General features: G+C 40.0%; 1 long non-coding RNA gene across 1 annotated transcript in view; it reads left to right on the forward strand.

Moving 5' to 3' along the window:
* Nucleotides 1-213: 213 nt before the first annotated feature.
* The window catches only part of LOC150076618 (uncharacterized), a 73,937-nt gene continuing 55,474 nt past the window's right edge, over nt 214-18,676 (forward strand). The window contains exon 1 of the long non-coding RNA XR_016547822.1: nt 214-293. This is a non-coding gene — a long non-coding RNA (uncharacterized LOC150076618). The remainder of the gene's footprint in view (nt 294-18,676) is intronic.

Below are 18,676 nucleotides of genomic sequence, written 5' to 3' on the forward strand. Positions count from 1 at the left end.
GGACATTCGCGTTGCCGTGCCTACTATGTTTGTATTGACTCTCTTGGTCATGGCCTTATTTTTGTTAGTAGGTTGCCGAGCAACTTGATCAATAATCGATATGCGCTTGTGCAAGCTACTCCAGCAATTTAAAAGTAGACGTCATTAGCCGCGTCCTCCAAACCCAATCGGGTTCGTCGGTGTTCTCAGAAAAGTATTTTGTACGAGGGCAGTCGGCTAAAAAATAGTGATTCCGAAGAGCGCATAAAAAGTGCTCGCGGATTTCTGGCGCAAGAGCTTCTCGGTGTAATATGGTGAGTTTCGCATTTTGAATCTTCTTTCTTTCTCTTCTGCCGAGCGCGGTCGATTTTCTTTATTTTTAAAAATCTCGTCTTAAGCCTTCCTGGAAAGGGAAATGTCGCGAAGATTGAACATTTGTCCGCAGACGCAGCGGGTCGTGGGGATGCGCAACAAACTGCATTTGGCGGAAGCAGGTAGTAGGTCAGACCAGGAGGAGGGGGGTACCAAATTTACGATAGTATTGGCTGCCCTGCACTTGGGGCAGAATTTGTTAACAAATGAAGACCCCTTGTAAGACTCTCGGGATATACGAAGGAATTCTGAGGGGATTTCGTGTGTTTTCGCTTTCTTCGTAACAGTTTTGAACATGAAAGAGGTTGTTTATGCGTGGGTATGGCACTTCCACCATTTCTACTACCCAAGTACTGTATATATTGTGAACACCTTCACAAAGAGTTGCCTGGGTATTGCACTACTTCGAATAAGTAACAATTCTCTGGCAGAGAAGACTGCCGTTACTTGTTCGCAGATGGGCACCACCACCACCACCACCCAGACGGCACCGTTTCGAAGCTAGTTGGCTTCATTCATGGGTGGATAGGCAAGTAGTCACTATTGCAACAGTGAACAGTCAGTACCTGCCTACCCACCAATGAATGAAGCCAACTAGCTTCGAAGCGGTGCCGTCTGGGTGGTGGTGGTGGTGGTGCCCATCTGCGAACAAGTAACGGCAGTCTTCTCTGCCAGAGAATTGTTACTTATTCGAAGTAGTGCAATACCCAAGCAACTCGTTGTGAAGGTGTTGGCAATATGAGATACGAATAAACGATGCATTCGTACTACAGTACTTGGGTAGTAGAAATGGTGGAAGTGCCATACCCACGCATAAACAACCTCTTTTATGCTCTGAGACATTCAGTCAAGAAATATTTTTGTTTCTCTTTCATTTATTAAAATAGTTACGAACTGAACTCGTCGCATTTTACGAGAACACAAGTTTCGTTTTACACACTTCGGGATGAGAAAAGGCATCGAGACCCGCAATTGCCGAGAAGCACTCGCAAAGAAAAGCACGAGACTTATTCCTCATCATTAAAAAAAAAAAGACGAGAAAGAAAAAAATAAAACGGCGTTCGAACAAATATTAAACTGAAGTGAAAAAAGAACGAGAGAAAATCGTTCTTTTTCTTCCGAGAAACTTGTTCTTTTGGACAAGAGAGAGAGAGAGAGAGAGAGAGAGAGAGAGAGAGAGAGAGAGAGAGAGAGAGAGAACAAACATGAAATTAGACACCGTCACCACACTCGTATTCGTTAACTTGAAGCAATGAAATGAACTCATTTCAAGAATGTGAAAAAATTCAAATTTAAATTTCGCAATTTATACGCGTGCGTATTTATTTGTTTCATTTCGTTACTCGGGAACAAATAACAACGAACGAACCTAACCAAACTTGTTCTTTTGAAGGAGTTCCTGGATATTTCTAATCTAGAGTTTCTAATCTCCAGCCACCGCTGGAGCGTGAAGATCAATATGGCATAGATGATGCGGCAGGTAGGTTGAACCAGTAAAGACGTCGTACAACAGTTTTAGATCGAGAACAGTTCTCCAAGTTTCCAAAGGTTGAAGTTTGATTTAAGAACAGAGATTCGGGTAGAAGATCCCGTGGTAAATCATGGGATTACGTCTGGAAAGATAGTGGAATGATTTCATCTGCAGCGATTCTATTTGCTGTATCAAGTATGCGGGTTCCATATAGGGGAAGAAAACTCCAGTATCGGGAGTACAGTTGTTTTGAATAGAAGCGCTAAGAATTGAGAATCTTGAAATCTGTACGTCTGCTGTTTAATGAAGCCAATTTGTTTTTCCGCTTGGTTTAATATATTTCTAACATGTTTATGAAACATGTTAGAAATATATTAACCAGCGGTAAAAGTAACTCCCACATCTTTAACTTCATCAACTCTGGAAATCGGCATCTCCTTGATGTAATATTTGTTAACTAAAATCTAAGTTTTCCTCGAAACTGCAAAGGAAATAGAGCTGCATTTCCCAGGAATCACCTCCAGATCATTCAAAACGACCCAATTAGCAAAAGAGTTGAGAGCAGCCTGAAGGTTAACTGCATCATCTTGACTGTTGATACGTGAATAGTTTCACATCGTCGGCAAACATTAAGATCTTAATACCACATCTTTCAACAAATTGTGGTTGATCATTGACAAAGATGGTGATCAAAGATGTTGATTTGACAAAGAAGCCAAAGAGATGATTCCTGTGGCACTTCTCTCGATGGAAAAAATTCCCTTGAGATTTCCTGTCCGATGATCACCCTTGGTTTCGATATGAAATACAGTATAACTCGTCAACCAGGATAGCAGAGGGTCAAGTATTCCATAGCGGCTTAGTTTTTTTTAGCAAGTTGTTTGTGCGGGATACTGTCAAAAGCCTTAGTAAAATCTGTGTAGATCACATCAGCCCGTCCTCCGCGAATGACGGTGTCTAGCTAAAACCTGCTGCCAGATAGCGAGAAGATTGGTGGTAGTTGATCGTCCCCTGGTAAAGCCATGTTGGCAGTCGCAGACAAAGTGCTGAAAATATTCCATTAGTCCAGTGGTTTTTAACCTTTTTTTAATAACGGCACCCCTACTCAATTTTCTGCCTGTTAGATCCGTCTCTCTCTCTCTCTCTCTCTCTCTCTCTGTCTGTGTGTGTGTTCTTTATTACAATAATAAAATTATAAAAATTACATTTCATAATACAAATTATATATGTCTACAGTATATATAGCAGTACTAAGTAAACATCAATTATAAGATCACCACAAAATTAAGAAGATACTGTACACCTTTTTATAAAGAAATAAACATATAAATTTAAAAATAATAAGTTTAAATAATTTAAACCCAAATTACGTGGCACCCTGGAATCTTGTTGCGGCACCCCGGTTCAAAACCACTGCATTAGTCGGTTGTGAATGACAGTGTCCAGAAGTTTAGCCAGCGAGTTGAGAAGGAAGATGGGACGGAAATAATCTAGTGAATGGATTGAGAAGCTCTTTGGGACAGGAATAACATCGACTGTTTTGAAGTGAGTGGGATAAATACCAGTCTTAACGGAAAGATTGAATATATGGAATATTATATATTTAAGTTGTAAAATAATAAAAGAAGTTTATACCTCAATATAATACGCAGAACACTTCCGTATGATATTCTCCAGAAATTAAAACGAAAAACTTACATTAGAGTAACAAATAATTTAAAATCAATTTAACACAATTAAAAATAAGAAAATTAAAAGAATTTAACGAAAAAAATTGCAAATCGATTTTCCTTCCTGAAGCTGACAACGCTTTTCGACCGTATGTCGTGATTACAGGAATGAAAATTATCGAATAGGGGTGAGCGTGGAACATAAATAGGGATTATGTTCCACGAATTATGTTCCGAAATCATGAATGGAAGCCAATTCACAATAATTCCTGTTAGGATATCTGAAAGAAACACCTTAAAAAAAAGAGAGAAAAAGACCGCAGAGGGTACTAAGGAATATCTCCAGACATAATAGCATCTCTATATTCTATCAGAATGCCCGTAGCATCCGTAACAAGCTTGAAACTGTAGAAGAACTTCTACTTTCGCACAACTTTGATGTGCTCTGCTTAACAGAAACCTGGCTTGGCCGAAACGAGGAGCATTTTCCATATGCAGTGTCGGCTGGATATAATGTGATTCTCTGCTCCCGACAAGACAAAAGGGGAGGTGGAGTGGGACTCTTCTACAAAACACCGCACATACTTGTTACTAAGAATTATAAAAGTCAGTCCACTAAGTTCGAAGGGCTAATTGTGTCATGCGAATTTAAATCTGCTCACATTGATTTTGCAGTTATATACACCCCTCCAGGACCCGATGCTGAAACCGTCGACGAGATAACTAATTGGCTCATTCATGGGCTCCATCACTCAGCAAGGCATGTTATCTGTGGAGATAACTTTTCCCCTCAACTTGTTCATCTTCAGTCCAGATTGCTAAATAACCTTCACCCATTAGGAATCCATCTGATTAATAATCTTCCGACCAGAGGTGATCACCATCTTGATCTTGTGCTATCATCGAGCAATTGTGAACTTGATTCTACAACAGAAATATCTTTTCAATCTGATCACATGCCAATTTTAATTAACTTATATTTTCCGACTCCAAATTACAACGTCTCGACTCAGGTCCACACCAAGATAATAACGAGCCCAAAATTACTCAACATTACTAAATGTCTAGAAGCAGCCACTGCAATTCCTTGGAATGCACTTGAGCAATGTGATAATCAACTTGCCTTAGACCTTTTAACTCGCTGGCTCATCACAATTTCTAATTATGCAGCCTCAAAGAAAATAAGGATCTCTGAACGTACGAGAGGATGGTGGACTCCTGAGCTGAGCAACAGTTTTAAGCTTAAACAGGAACTGTACAAACAGTGGAAAATGACAGGACTAGCTCCGGACCGAATTGCGTACTCCAAAGGACGAGCAAGCTTCAACCGCCTCAAGTCTCAAGCCATAAAACATCACATTGAAACCACACTTCATAAGGGCTGTCCATCATACCGACAGAAATACTGTGAACTCCCTCCACAGTTTGATCCTGAAAGGTGGATGGACTTTATTGCACGAGTTCAGCAAAACCAACATGAGCCCAGTGATATTCCCATGTCTGATGATGATGTGCCCAGAGATGCACTTGAAACCATTCAATTAACAAGACAAGACCTTTTATCTGCGATTAATAAGTTGCCTGCGACTGGTACAGCGGGAATCGACAAAGTACCACAATTTATCATTAAATGTTTGAGCCCATTTCTAAGTGATCCCTTCCTAATAATTTTCAATAGCATATTAAAAGGAGAATTTTTCCCTCCAATATGGAATTTATATTCTGTTAGGCCACTCCCAAAAGTTTCCCAGCCAACTGAAGCCAAGCACTTTAGACCCATCTCTCGTTCCTCGTGTCTATTGAAATTACTTGAAAAAACAGTACTGAAAACACTTACCACGCACATTCTCCCGCACAGGCCCCAGCAAATTCATTATTCGTTGCAAAACAGATCAACAGTTAGTAACCTGATTATGACTACTAATGCAATCCTTGGATCATTTGAGGAGAAAGAAGAAATGGCAATCACATATCTTGATTTACAAGCTGCGTTCGATAGTGTTCACATCCCAGCATTGCTCAAACTCCTTCGAAATTACTATCACATCACAGGCCCAGTATTGAAGTTTCTGACATCCCTTCTTCAGAATAGAATCATCCAAATGTACATAGGAAATCAAAGGTATACTAGACAAATACAAGCAGGCGTTCCACAAGGAGGAGTCCTGTCCGGAATTCTTTTCACTGCTATCATCTATCCACTAATACACAATAGAACAGATATGATATCATATGCAGATGATTTAAAGATCTTCACAAAAATAAATTTGACCGATGAAGCCAAAAACGCCACAGTAACCATCAACAAGACCTTATCAGAAGTACAGCAGTACCTCAAGAATTTTGACCTGCAAGTGAACCCTGAGAAATCTGCCATCATGGTATTCTCTCTTAAACCCATACCAACCATAATTCAGCCTGCGATTGACGGAGTCCCGATCCCCTGCGTTGAAAAGCAAAGAGATCTGGGTGTAATCTTCGACAGAAAATTACGATTCCATCACCATATAGAAGAACTCTGTGCTAAATTCAACAAGAAACGGTGGGTTGCCAAGCAGCACTTGCTACACATTCACAACAGAAACCTGATAAAATGTATATCAGGATGATGATTTTTGGAAGTGTACTGTATGGAGTAGAGTTGTGGGGCTCAGCTGCAGACACCACAATTAAACCATTAAAAGCCGCTGAATACTGGCTCCTGAAGTGGGCAACCTGGAAGTGTCATCTCCCACCACAGCAGCGCACAACACCGATGCCCAACGCGTTAAATTTAACCAGGTTTTCAGCATTAATGCACGAGAGAAGACTCATCTTCACCTTAAAATGATTGCCGGGAGAGTCTCAGCACCCAACGTTTGGGACACCGTGTCCTGGCGGATTCACCAACCAGCTCTCCGCTCAACTTCCAAGCTTCTTGCTCTTCCTTCGAGACTACATTTGAAAGATCGGTTCCTCCCTTATCAGAAGCTCCATCTGGTTCAATCCCTGGATGCTGACTTATTTAAAATCATAGATGATAAAAAGTATAGACGGATCATCCTAGATGTGCACATGGTCTCCAGAACTACCAACTGATCTCAGATCGTTATGGCGGGACAAGAGACTCTCAGAAAACTGGACTTGAGGAAAAGCTTTTGTTATCACAATTTGTTATTTTTGTTATTTTGTATTAGTTTTCCTTTCAAGTCAATGTTATCTGCTATGAGTACTTTTTTTTTTTTTTTTTTTTATTATATAATTTGCTTATAATTAATCTTTACAATTCCTTTATTATCTCTGCCGTTTGTTAACCCCTGGCATGGTGCCGTGAAGGGTATTGTATGGTCGTGGTACCTGCGTGTACCGGTGAACTGTACAATAAAGATCTTATTTATTTATTATTTGTCTTCGCGCATTCGCGTAAAGCCCACGAATCGGAGTGAGATAAGGTCGACGAACATTAACAGAATTCTCGTGTAATTTAATTTCTACGGTTTCTGCAATTAATAGTCGCGTATAATTACGTTGGACACCAAGTATTTTGGACTCGTTAAATAAAAAAAAGTATGTTTTTCGTTAACGGCCTGAAAGGCTAATTCTGACGCTGCTGAACGAAAGCAAGAACTGAGGCCGCATATTGATTAACACGAATATTCGAAGGAAACCGCGTCGAACCCTGATAAGACGAGTCGCAATCACCGCAAGAAATGTTGTATAAAAGTCATTAATTTGTGTTGCGAACAAGGAAAGGACTGAGCGATTGTTCAGTATAGTGTGCAATTTCCGTATTGGCCTGGCCACAATTTTAAATTCAGTATCTTTAAAGAATCTGTTAAGCTGTTTGTGCCACTGTTCAACATATGGAACAGAAATAAAGTATTTTTCGTATTATTATTATTGTTGGCTTGTGTAGTATTTTGTATCCTATCCTTAGCCTGTACCCTAATTCGGTTTATTGTGTATCCTGTACCTGTACCTGTAATCCTGTACCCTGTTTAAGAACCTGCTAGTTAATATTTGTATTTCCGAGTCCAAAGCAGAATCCGTCGTTGAATATTTATAGGCATTTAGAAATTGATTAAAGATAATCGATCTTTTGTAGGTGAACGGGTGATAGCTATTATAATGTAGAAGCATACCGGTGTTTGTAGGTTTTCGATAGATGCTAAATTGGATTTTATGCGAGTCCCAAGTAAGCGTGAAATTTAATGACTTTGTATCCGTATCCTCCCTTTCCAATGTAAATTTGAGTCTAGAATGAATATTATTAAACGAATGTAAAATGCCTTGGACAGTATTACTATCAGTGATAACTAGAACATCGTCTAAATACCTCCCATAGTATGTGATACGGGGTCGAAAAGGTGTCAGATGTATTTGCTCAATCATTGAGAGATGGATCTCTGACCTTCAGCCGCTCAGGCTCAAACCCATTAGCAAACCAAAAATTTGTTTGTACACTTTGTCTCGAAAGGTGATGTAGTTGGCCTCAACTAACAGTTTAATTAAGCGAAAAATTTCCTTAATAGGTAGCTTCGTATAGTTAATCGGTATCGAGTTTTTATTTAATATATCCCAAATAATATCTAATGTGTATTCAACGTTTACATTCGTATATAACGAGGTAACATCTAGTGAGAATAAATTGTCATTGTCGCCAAGTCTACAGTATTTAAGGTTATTAAATAATGTATCGTAGTTCTTAATCCCAAATTGTATCGCCTGTCTAAGGGGTTTTATAATGATTTCTATATACATGTGTGGCCAAGGATGAAAATGGCGAGTTTCTGTAGGAAACAATAGGCCGAATGGGAAATCCAGTCTTGTGTAATTTTACCTGACCGAAAAGTGCAGGAATATTGTATGTTCTGGCCTTCAATTCCTTTAACTGGGCTGGCCATAGTAATGTAGTCGTTTTTTCGATACGTGGTTAACGTTTTATTGTATTGATTGACCAAATTTGTAAATAGTGTCGGGTCTACTTCAAGATAAGTGGAGGTATCTGAAACAACTGATTCTAACTTATTAATATAATAAGGTTTATCGAGTATTATCACTGTATCTCCTTTATCTGCCCTCTGTATAATAATGTCTTTATTTTCCCGAAGTTCAAGAAGGAAAATCGTTTTGCAATTTTTTTCGTTAAATTCTTTTAATTAATTTTCTTATTTTTAATTGCGTTAAATTGATTTTTAATTATTTTTTAAATTATTTGTTACTCCATTGTAAGTTTTTCGATTTAATTTCTGGAGAGTATCATACGGAAGCGTTCTACATACTATATTGAGGTAAACTTCTCTTATTTTTTTTACAAATATTGATATCGACGTAGAACATATGAGCATTATAGCTCTGGTTCATACTATCTAATATTTAAGTTGTGGAAAGCATTTCTTCCACACGATAAGTGTAATCTTATCTGGGCCAACTGAAAAATCTTTTGTAAGTTTCCGAAGCAATTGAATGATATCGGCTGTGTCCACCGATAGATTATTGAGTCTGTCATCCTCAATGACTTAAAATTGATAAGTTGAAGCAGCCGTAGCTGCAGTTTTCTCAGAAAATGAGGAGACAAAAATCGCAAAAAGATCTGATTTAGTTTTGTCACAGGTTGTGGGCTTGCCATCGGAATCAATGATCCTGGTTCCGGTTGAGCAGTAATTAGAATTTTTAAGCATGTTCCAAAATGGCTTCAGGTCTCCATTCACGGTGAAACTGCGTTGAAATAATTGAATATAACGAACTTACTGATTTCTGATCATCCTTTTAACGTTGCTTCCGTTTCTTGAACAGTGACATATGCTTCATCATGTTTAGCCCTGAATGTTTGCTTGCACTGCTCTTTGGCTCGTATAATCGCAATTATGTCTGTCATGAATCAAGGAGGAAATCTGTTCCTGTAATTTTTACTGAGAGGTACGAAGCCTTGAATGATAGAGGAGATTGTACTAATAAGGTGATCGGTGACTGCGTCAAGGTCATTAATATGTGGAAAGGACAACCAATCAATGCAATCAAGTTCACGTCCTATTAGTTGCCAGTCTGCTCTCCTAAAGTTCAACTTGGCTGAAACAAGAGTAGTGCATCTACTTTTCTGTGATATGTGACCAGCTTAAAGCTTTGTGATCAGACGGCAGAAACGAAACTGCTTCTAAAATAAAGATCTGCTTGGATGCAAAAATGACATCCAGTAACGCCTTGCCTCTAGTGTTATACTGCTTGAGGTCCAGTTCAGATAATGTTATGTAGCAGCCTAGTTGTAGCCTAATGCCTAATGGAGAGTGTTAAATATTGAAGTCTCCAAACAAGTAAACCTCATCCGACGTTTCAAACTCACATCACTCAATCATCGTTTCAAACTCACAAAGCGCTTGCGACAGCCTCTCCATAACAAGAAGATCAACCGGGGACGGAAGGTCGATAGCTGCAATGAGAACAGTTTTGTTATGAACCTTCAGCTGACAAAAGATTCCTTCGATATTGTGGAAAGTCCCGTGGATTGTTACTACAAATTGGTTTGATATAATGATCGCGAAATCACCTCTCCTAGATCCCCTGTCTCTTTTGAGGACAGAAGAACTCACAGCCGCCACTTCCGAATCCAGAATCCCGTCATGTAGCCACGTTTCTGCGAAGATATATACATCAAACTCCAGAGAGCAAAGCGAGATTCTAAATTTGTCAATTTTATTCACTAGACTCGTACAGTTCTGATATATGATGAGATTGATGATTGAAATTACCCGAGTTCGAGTACCGTCGATGACGTGAGGAGTTCTATGGGGCTTTTTCACATCATGGCTGAGTTAGTCGATCCCAAGCGAGGGTAACATGGTTTTTCTTCCAGCAAACAGAAAATTGATCATAGAACACAAGCAATTGACAGATAGTACAGACGGAACAATATGGCTTTAGTTGCTGATGCTCCTAAAACCCTATTACAACAACAACGGCATGCAATGGTATGGAGGTAAGACATCTCTGCCAATACTGGCAGCCTGTGAGGTCTTGGTGGATGGCCAAGAAGGCAGCGTAGCTTTTCTTCTTGATATTCACGAAATGTTACTGGAAGTTGAGGTTGTCATCCCAGCCTAGACCCTTTGTATTCTCTACCCGTTTATGATGACAGATATCATGCCACGTTCGCCTCATTGTTGTGGATTTAGAGTGGTTAAGTTGTAGCTGTATAATCTCTATGTAGTTAGTTAGATCATTGACGTTGCTACTCGTTGGTTTCTTATCGCTATGTATTTAGGGCCATTCGAAATCACAAAGAGCGCCAAATCATCGGCGTATGAGGTGAAATTATGGTATGATGTTAGGAAGGAGTTTCAATATCACAGCGAACAGGGTAGATGGTAAACCTACCTTAAGATACGCCTTTCTTGACAAGCACAGCTGTCTAACAGGATCCATTGGCGATTGCTAGCTATATCGGATAAAGTAAGATTGCAGTATGTGGATTAAGGAACAGACTTCAAAGTATTCTTTTAAGATAAAGATAAGATTGGTAATTGCCGAATACTGATTTCATAATGAAAGAAAGCAATATTAACTTTTTAAAATATAATTATAAAACAATATTAACAGGGATTTGTTATTGAAGACTTGATGAATCCTTACGCTAGAATTCAGCAAGTTAATTACACCGTTAATTAATGTATTGTAAATATAATACAATCTACCTCATGCCGGTTTGATTTAATTTCTAATGGCGCATGGGCAGTTTAGGCCATAATGCGCCAATTTCGCAAAGGTGAGAGTACGTTCGAATCGATGCTCTGTTTAGAGATGTTGAGGGATTTGTTTCTCGACCTGTACGCTGTTCATCCTAGCTTTAATTCTTACGTCAACAAACGCTTGTCAATTGAAGCTGTCGATGGTCGTTCGCTAAAATATACAGTGGTACTTCGGCAGCTGACCAATGAGAGCTGTAATCGATGAAGTATAGTTATTTACGTCACGATTGAACATGGACACGAGTATTTGTAATGGGGTCCAGTGGTTCACCACAAAACCAAATTAAGTACTTGGTGCTGCAGCACAACTTTGCAAAAGCCAGTAGTTGTGAGTAATGTGGGGTGTGAGAGTAGTGTGTTCGTATTGCAGGTTAGCCTCTTTGTTACTGGGAAGCGCAATAACCAGGAATGCAGCCTCCCAGCATCCGTCCACGGTATTGGGAATCGGACCAGTCAGTAGAGCAGAGTCGCAGCCGGGTCAAATCCAAACTTTCCTAATTTCGCAAAATAATCCTATCTTCTGATTGATAGGTGGGTCAACGCCAGTTTGAAATCTTATCAAAGTCCTATCCGTTATCAAAATGAAGTCATTCGAACCATTTCAAACTAGTGTTGAAATGGTTCGAACGTTTAATGGTGAGATCCTATAGATGAGACTCAGCGCCAAAATTACATTAATTCCTATTGAATAAGGGGTGATCATTTAATTCGCGGAATGGTGCGAGATTTTATGTTTACGGCGCGAACTTTCCATAAATGCCCCTACAGGCGCTCGCCCTGATCGCTACTGAGCAGACTCTGTATGCGCGTGCAAGTACTTGTCGAGCTAGTGTTTCGTGAAGAAAGTTTTTGATGTGAAAACAATCTTTGGCTGCAACTACTAAATTTCGGACCGAAGTAAAACCAATTTGTCACGAAAATGTGACGCGGAAATGACATAAATTACGGTATTTCCAAAATGACGTAACTTCCTGGATGTCCTTGCTCTACCGAATCAAGGTTAGTCGATTCCGTAGAGTAAGTAGCGGACTGAAGTAACGTGGCAACGAAAATACGAGACAGAAATGACGAAATTAACGTAATTTCCGTAAAGGTTACTAATCTTCGCGTTTCTTTTAGGTATTGTGATTTGTATATATTGACTACGAAATAAAAGCGCTTTTGTATCGTAAATATTTTATTTTGATCATTCACAAATTTCCATAATTTCAGTCAAAACAGTCGACAGAACAGTCAAAGAATGACTGTTCTGCCGTGATTTGATACATCTCTCGTGAATAGAGAGATGTGTCAACCAAATATTGAAGCCACGCTTTAACCACTCGCTTTCTTACTAACCCGATCAAATAGATGAACTTGTGTATTTTCTTCAGTTTTATATGCAAGTTAAGTTTATACAACGATCGTCGTCAGTCTCCTTTGGCAAGAGATGGACCATCGTGTTGACTGAAATAGGCGCATTGATCACTTGGCCCAAGGTACCGTATTGTCTGTATGAATGCCACAGGCGCCTCAACTGCATGAACGGTACACGAGGAGAAATGATTCTCTTTCTCACTAAATCCAACTTTGGTAAATGTGATGGAATTTCTGGGTAGACAAAACCGTTCGACTTAAATAGCACTGAAATGGTATTGTTCTTAAGTGATCCTTTGAGGCTATTACACACAAGGTAGGGTGTGTAATAGCCTCAAAGCGTCGACGTCAACATCGGGAAATACAGTGCGTATCAATGGTGCATCTTTAGCAGCTGATTTCTTTGTCGTTTTCGAACCACAGGCGATCGCAAATGTAGAGTACTGAACAGAAATCATTTTTCCTAAATCTACAGTAGTCGTTGTAAGGAAAAAGGAGCTTGATCATTTAAAATCATCTGCTCCGCAATTGGAGAAATGTTCCTTTGTACATAATTATTCGCACGACGGAAGACCCTACCACGGATATATTCACTATTCCGATCATTGTCAAAACCAAGAGAAGCCAACCACCTATATTTTGGGAATCAATGCAGAGGCCTACCAGAAAATGAGACTACACCACCACCACCAAATCTAAGAAGATCCGGTATAGGACAACCACAGCTGCATTCCTATTTATATCCCTAACTGACTTAGACACAGATCACAGGATGACATCACGACCGGGCCTGAATGAGAAGAGCAAGAAGATTCTGCCAAATGGCGATCACGCTTTTGCTTTCTTGCACGGCAAATTTGTCCCACTTCCATCCCTTACTTTCGCCTGATGGATGTATTCCATTGTACCTGGGGGATGCCTTCTTCATCCCCCATATTTCTACCTGTCCCCCCTTTTCTTGACTCTAAAACCCACCCGCTCTCTTTTTTTTTACATTGGTCAGGAAGCTTAGGCGACCCTGCAGAGACTAGCCAGAGAATAATGGGCAGCCTGGCTACCTCCTAGCGGTGTGTGCGGGCAACGTGGGGTTCCATCAGGGACCCTGCGGCCAAATGCCAGGACACCCAACGCAAAACTACGTATTCAACACAATACTTTTCTGGCATTTACATTGTTCTGTATTTCTTCAGTGTACATATGGCGCAGATGTGGGAAACCACAGGGGGCGACTGATCCTAATACTATGCACACATATGTACATAATTAATACCCACTTCGGGTACATGGACAACGCTACTCTCGAGTACTCGCGACAAAGCTCTGCATTTAACTTCGGCATCGTTGAACACTCAGCTAGAACAGCGTGGCATTTAGTCCATTTCACTAATCAGAAACTTCTCGATGTGAAAACATCTATAGCGGCACCTAACAACGGAATGTAACGAAAATGCGGATTGCAACAATAAATATACTTGTATTGTTGCGATCGTACATCGTGCAGGAAGTACAGGTATTTATTTATTTATTCAGCTTTTTACAAACACCCCTAGAACAACATGCAAGCTAGAAGAGTGCAAATAAGGAACCTACAGAAAATAATTACAATAAAATATTCAATGACAGTATTGATAAATAGAAATATGTACAATTGATATTCGACATTTACATAAATATAAGGAATTTGATAAACTGGACTTTAGATAGGAGAGTTCACTCGTTCCGCGGATCAAGGGAAAAAAAAAGAGTTGGTTCTTTCCTACTAATCTCCAAGGGGTTAAGGCGTGGCTCATATAATAATAATAAAATTCTTTATTGATAGAAATCAAGGACACGATTCCCTCTACAGGCAACCAGAGGAATCTCACAATTAATTTACATTCAGTACATAAAGTACGTGAGTACACAGCAAATACATAAAATACGGAAAATGCTAATAGATTATATACAGCTTACATTGCATTACATCGATTTTATAGTTATTATAAATAGATTAAACAGAGCTCATGTTGCATTATATAGATTTCATAGTTATTATATCCAAGCTGCAACACATTGAGACAGTCTGAAAACTTTCATTGGGAGTTGACTAGTTCCGGTGACAATTGCAGGAATGCTGACTGCACTCCACTATGGATTTGCGCTTTTCTTCTCTGTATTCAGAATCTCTGGACCACACATCCAAATCAACGTTTGCGGAGTTCAGCGCGCCGATGATGCTGTTTGGAAAGTGCCGCTTGAAGGTCGAGAGCTTCTGCGGGTTAGAACAGAGCACTGGAATGTTTCTGAGCGCTCTACCAGGGATTTTCCGAAGTCGAGAGCAGCGGAGCCCAGATTAAGCGCCATTGTGAGCCTCCTCGCGTATGCCAGGTGCTAGGGTGTATCTAAGATTTATGCAGAGCTGTGATTTTGATGTTGTATAGGGTAGGTGAGCGTTGGCCGACTTTAGGACCCGGAATTCCAGACCCCAGAGCGTCTTCAGACTGGACAGAGGAACAGCTGACTAAACTTCAATACCGTCACTCATGATAGAACTAAAGTAGTAGAGGAGAAAATCTCTGACTGTTTTCCTTGTTGTGCGCTCTACAGAGATCAAGTTTCATACCCCAGAAAGCCCGTAATGCTCTTGAACGCAGTTGCTAGATTTGTTCCTTATACGTTAGGTTTTCATCCATTACCACTCCTGTGAATTTTACCGAATGAGTGGCGACGAGAACGTGCCCCTCAGTGGAGAACTGCAGAGAGGCTGCTGGATTGTGGTCTGCTTGTGCTCTAGGTGAGAAGATGACATATTTAGATTTTTCAGGGTTTATTTTAAGCCCAAAATAGGTAGCGTATTGACAGAAAGAGGACAGATATTTGTTCAGGATGACAGACTTCGATAATTCCTCTGCCTGGTCTGGTGAAGTGTTAGCCGGGCTTGAGAGGTAACATATGCTGGAAACATATTGTTCAGGAGAAAGATTGTTGAGTTTCATTCTTAAAGGAACCTGAGAATGCTGTCACCGGATCTGGAACCATTTGGACAATGGATTCTTTTGCCATTCGAGAGGCATCCGCTAGAGGTCAGCAGCTGACATCCGGACACAGCATTCCTGAGATATATGATTAATTGGTCTGGACCTTTCTTTTACCAATCTCGATCTGATAGTTGTTGGGCAGAATGGTGTGCGGTTGTGACGCCATGCTATACAACAAATGCCTTCAATAAAATCGGTAATTAGGCTATTGGCTTGGATTTCGCTAACCTCCTCCAAACGTTGATTAGGTAGAGTAAGTAGCGGCCGTAAGCATAAAAATGTTACATCGTTCATAACTTCGGTTCTAGCTGTTCGATTTTAAAACGGTTCTGATTATCGTCAAAGATGTTTTCACATAAAACATCTTTCGTGCGTACAGGGGGCACACCGGTGTTTCTTTAGCCGCGTGTCACTGACGATCGTTTTGAAACAGGTATCATGTCAGTCATACCGATTGAACAGCGACATGTGATTAGTTATTGTGTCAGACGGGGCTGAAATGAATCGGAAACAGTTAAAGAGATGAATAAAGCGAATGATAGGTAGGACAATCTTGGTAGGATAATCTTGGTAGGACGGGCATATTCCAGTGCGACCGAACTTTCCCGTGTGAATTGGGTTCTCCATCAAAACAATGTCAGGCCCCATACAGCTAATATTGTGCAGAGGCAGTGATGACTGTCATAGATGCCGAGGTTCTGCCACATCCTCCCTTATTCACCGGATTTAGCCCCTTGTGATTTCTTCCAGTTTCCACGTCTGAAGAAAGTTCTGAAGGCAAGCATTTCGCGTGCGACACAACGGAAGCATTTTGCAGTCTTTCGAAAAATGGCTTGCAGGAAGCACATAATGTAAAGCAGAACGGTGGGTAAAGTTCAAGGGGAGTATTTTGAGAAGGAGAAATGCACTGCACATTCGGATGATGACAATTAAGATAAGATCTTGCACCAGTCCACGAATTAAATGATCACCCCTCGTATTTGGTCGGATGATGCATGCATATGTTAGCAATGATGTCACATAATGCACCATTCAAAAGTCTGTAATGATGGAACAGTCTCCGCCAAATAAGATTACGTCAGTGTATTTGATGAGAATAATACACTGGTGTTCAAAGAAAGTGCCTCGCCCCTTAAAATTGTAATTGTCGTCCGAATAACGTAAGTACAAAGTATATGGCAATATTTCTTACAGATTGCATCAGATAAGATTGACACGTAACACGGTAATGACGTAATATTGTATCAGCTGTTACCTTCAGCTATATAAGCACACTCCTTGCTTGTGTCAGGACGGCGAGTTAGGCGCAGTTGACGTCACGCAGAAAGAGTTGCTTTATGTGAGGAAGGATGTTCTTCCCGTCATATTGCTTATAGAGTGTCTTGTAATCAGTACTGCGACAGTGAGTAGATTTCTTTCCAGACTCAAGAATACTGGTTCTGCTGATAGGAAAAAAGGAACCGGACGAGTCTCTACGCCGAAACAGTACCGACAGCGTTTTGAAGCACTTATGCCTTAAAAACCGTAAAGCTTCTTCGTCTGAGCTGAAAAGAGAATTGGGAAGAACATACAGGAGTGGTAGCAAGTGCAGTAACAGTCAGAAAACGCCTCTTCAAAAATGGAGTCAGTTATTTTCTCGGATGAGAAAAAATTCAACCTGCATTGCTCTAATGGGAGACAAACGATTCGCCGAAGACGTGGTGAAGAATACCATCCAGACTGTATGGTGTCCTGCAGTGAAATTCCCTACCAGCCAATTGATATGGGGATGCATTTCATATTGCGAAGTAGGTCACCTGCAGTTTATAAAAGGTTCCGTAAATGCCATTGGATACCTGGCTATATTGGAAGGCAAATTGCTGGCAACCATTAAGGCCCATTTCAACCTGCCAAGTAACTGCATCTTTCAGGACGACTCTGCTCCATATCACCCGGGAGGAAGCGAAAAGTGTAAGTAGGCACTTCTGTAGTTACTTTAGCTTCGTTTCTGCGCTAGAGGTTCGACAGTAATGTGTTTACATTTGTTACAGGTGAAAAAATGGTTGGAAGAACGGTCCATTACAACTCTTAGCTGGCCAGGAAACAGCTGGGACCTGAATCCTATAGAAAACTGTTGGCATCGTGTGGAATGTGCAGTTGCCAGAAAGAAACCAAAGACCCTTCGTGGAAGCCATAATTGGTGTTTGGAACCACGAACTATCAGTTGATTATCTTCAGAAATTGATCTTGTCAATGCCTCGATGGTGTGCTGCTGTCATCAGAGGTGGGCGGTTCAACTAAATATTAATATGCACCTGGTGAACTTTTCATTTTGCTTTCCATTTGAAATGATAAACTGAAGCAAATTCTGATAAAATTTCAGCCATAATTCTCATGTTTACCAAAACTGTTGTATAAAGGTTGCAAATGCTCATTTTATTAATTATTATTATTTATTTAGTTATTATTTGTTTGGTTTTATCATTGTTTTTTTCGATTTTTTTTTTTTTTTTCTTTTTTCTTTTGGCTGGTGCAGCCTAAGCCATAGGCTTTCTTGCACCATGCGGCCATTACTAATACTAATTCTAATATTTTTAGACCAACTGTCAAATATTAGTTAGCTTTTTCTTCAAATAGGCCTCTGGGGTTGGGAATATTCATAATAATTACACAATACACCAACCGATGTTATAAATAGTGTAATGTTTATTAAAATAACGTTGGAAATAAAATAAAATAAATTCCAATAAAAACTGATATGGTTCTTGGACGGGATGAGCGGTTCCACCTGGCACTCTCCCGAGCCATTTCCGGTTCCAGAGCACATGGGGAGCGCGCTGCCCAGGCTCCTGTGCTGAGAACCATGAGCCTGCTGATATTTAAGGATGTGCCGTACGATAAGCCTCACTATTGAAAAAGGAGGCGGATTCCTCTGAAAGCTACGGTACTTTAGCGCTGTTATCATCCTGTGTTTCATCTGCATTGTTTTATTGTAAATAATTCTTTGCAGTTTAAATTCATATTATATTGTACGGTCAGTTTTTAGTGGAATTTATTTTATTTACAACATTATTTTAATAAACATTACACTATTTATAACATCGGTTGGTG

This window comes from Mastigoproctus giganteus, chromosome 13, assembly GCF_048544385.1.
Source record: "Mastigoproctus giganteus isolate SK-2022 chromosome 13, ASM4854438v1, whole genome shotgun sequence".
Lineage (NCBI taxonomy): Eukaryota > Metazoa > Arthropoda > Arachnida > Uropygi > Thelyphonidae > Mastigoproctus > Mastigoproctus giganteus.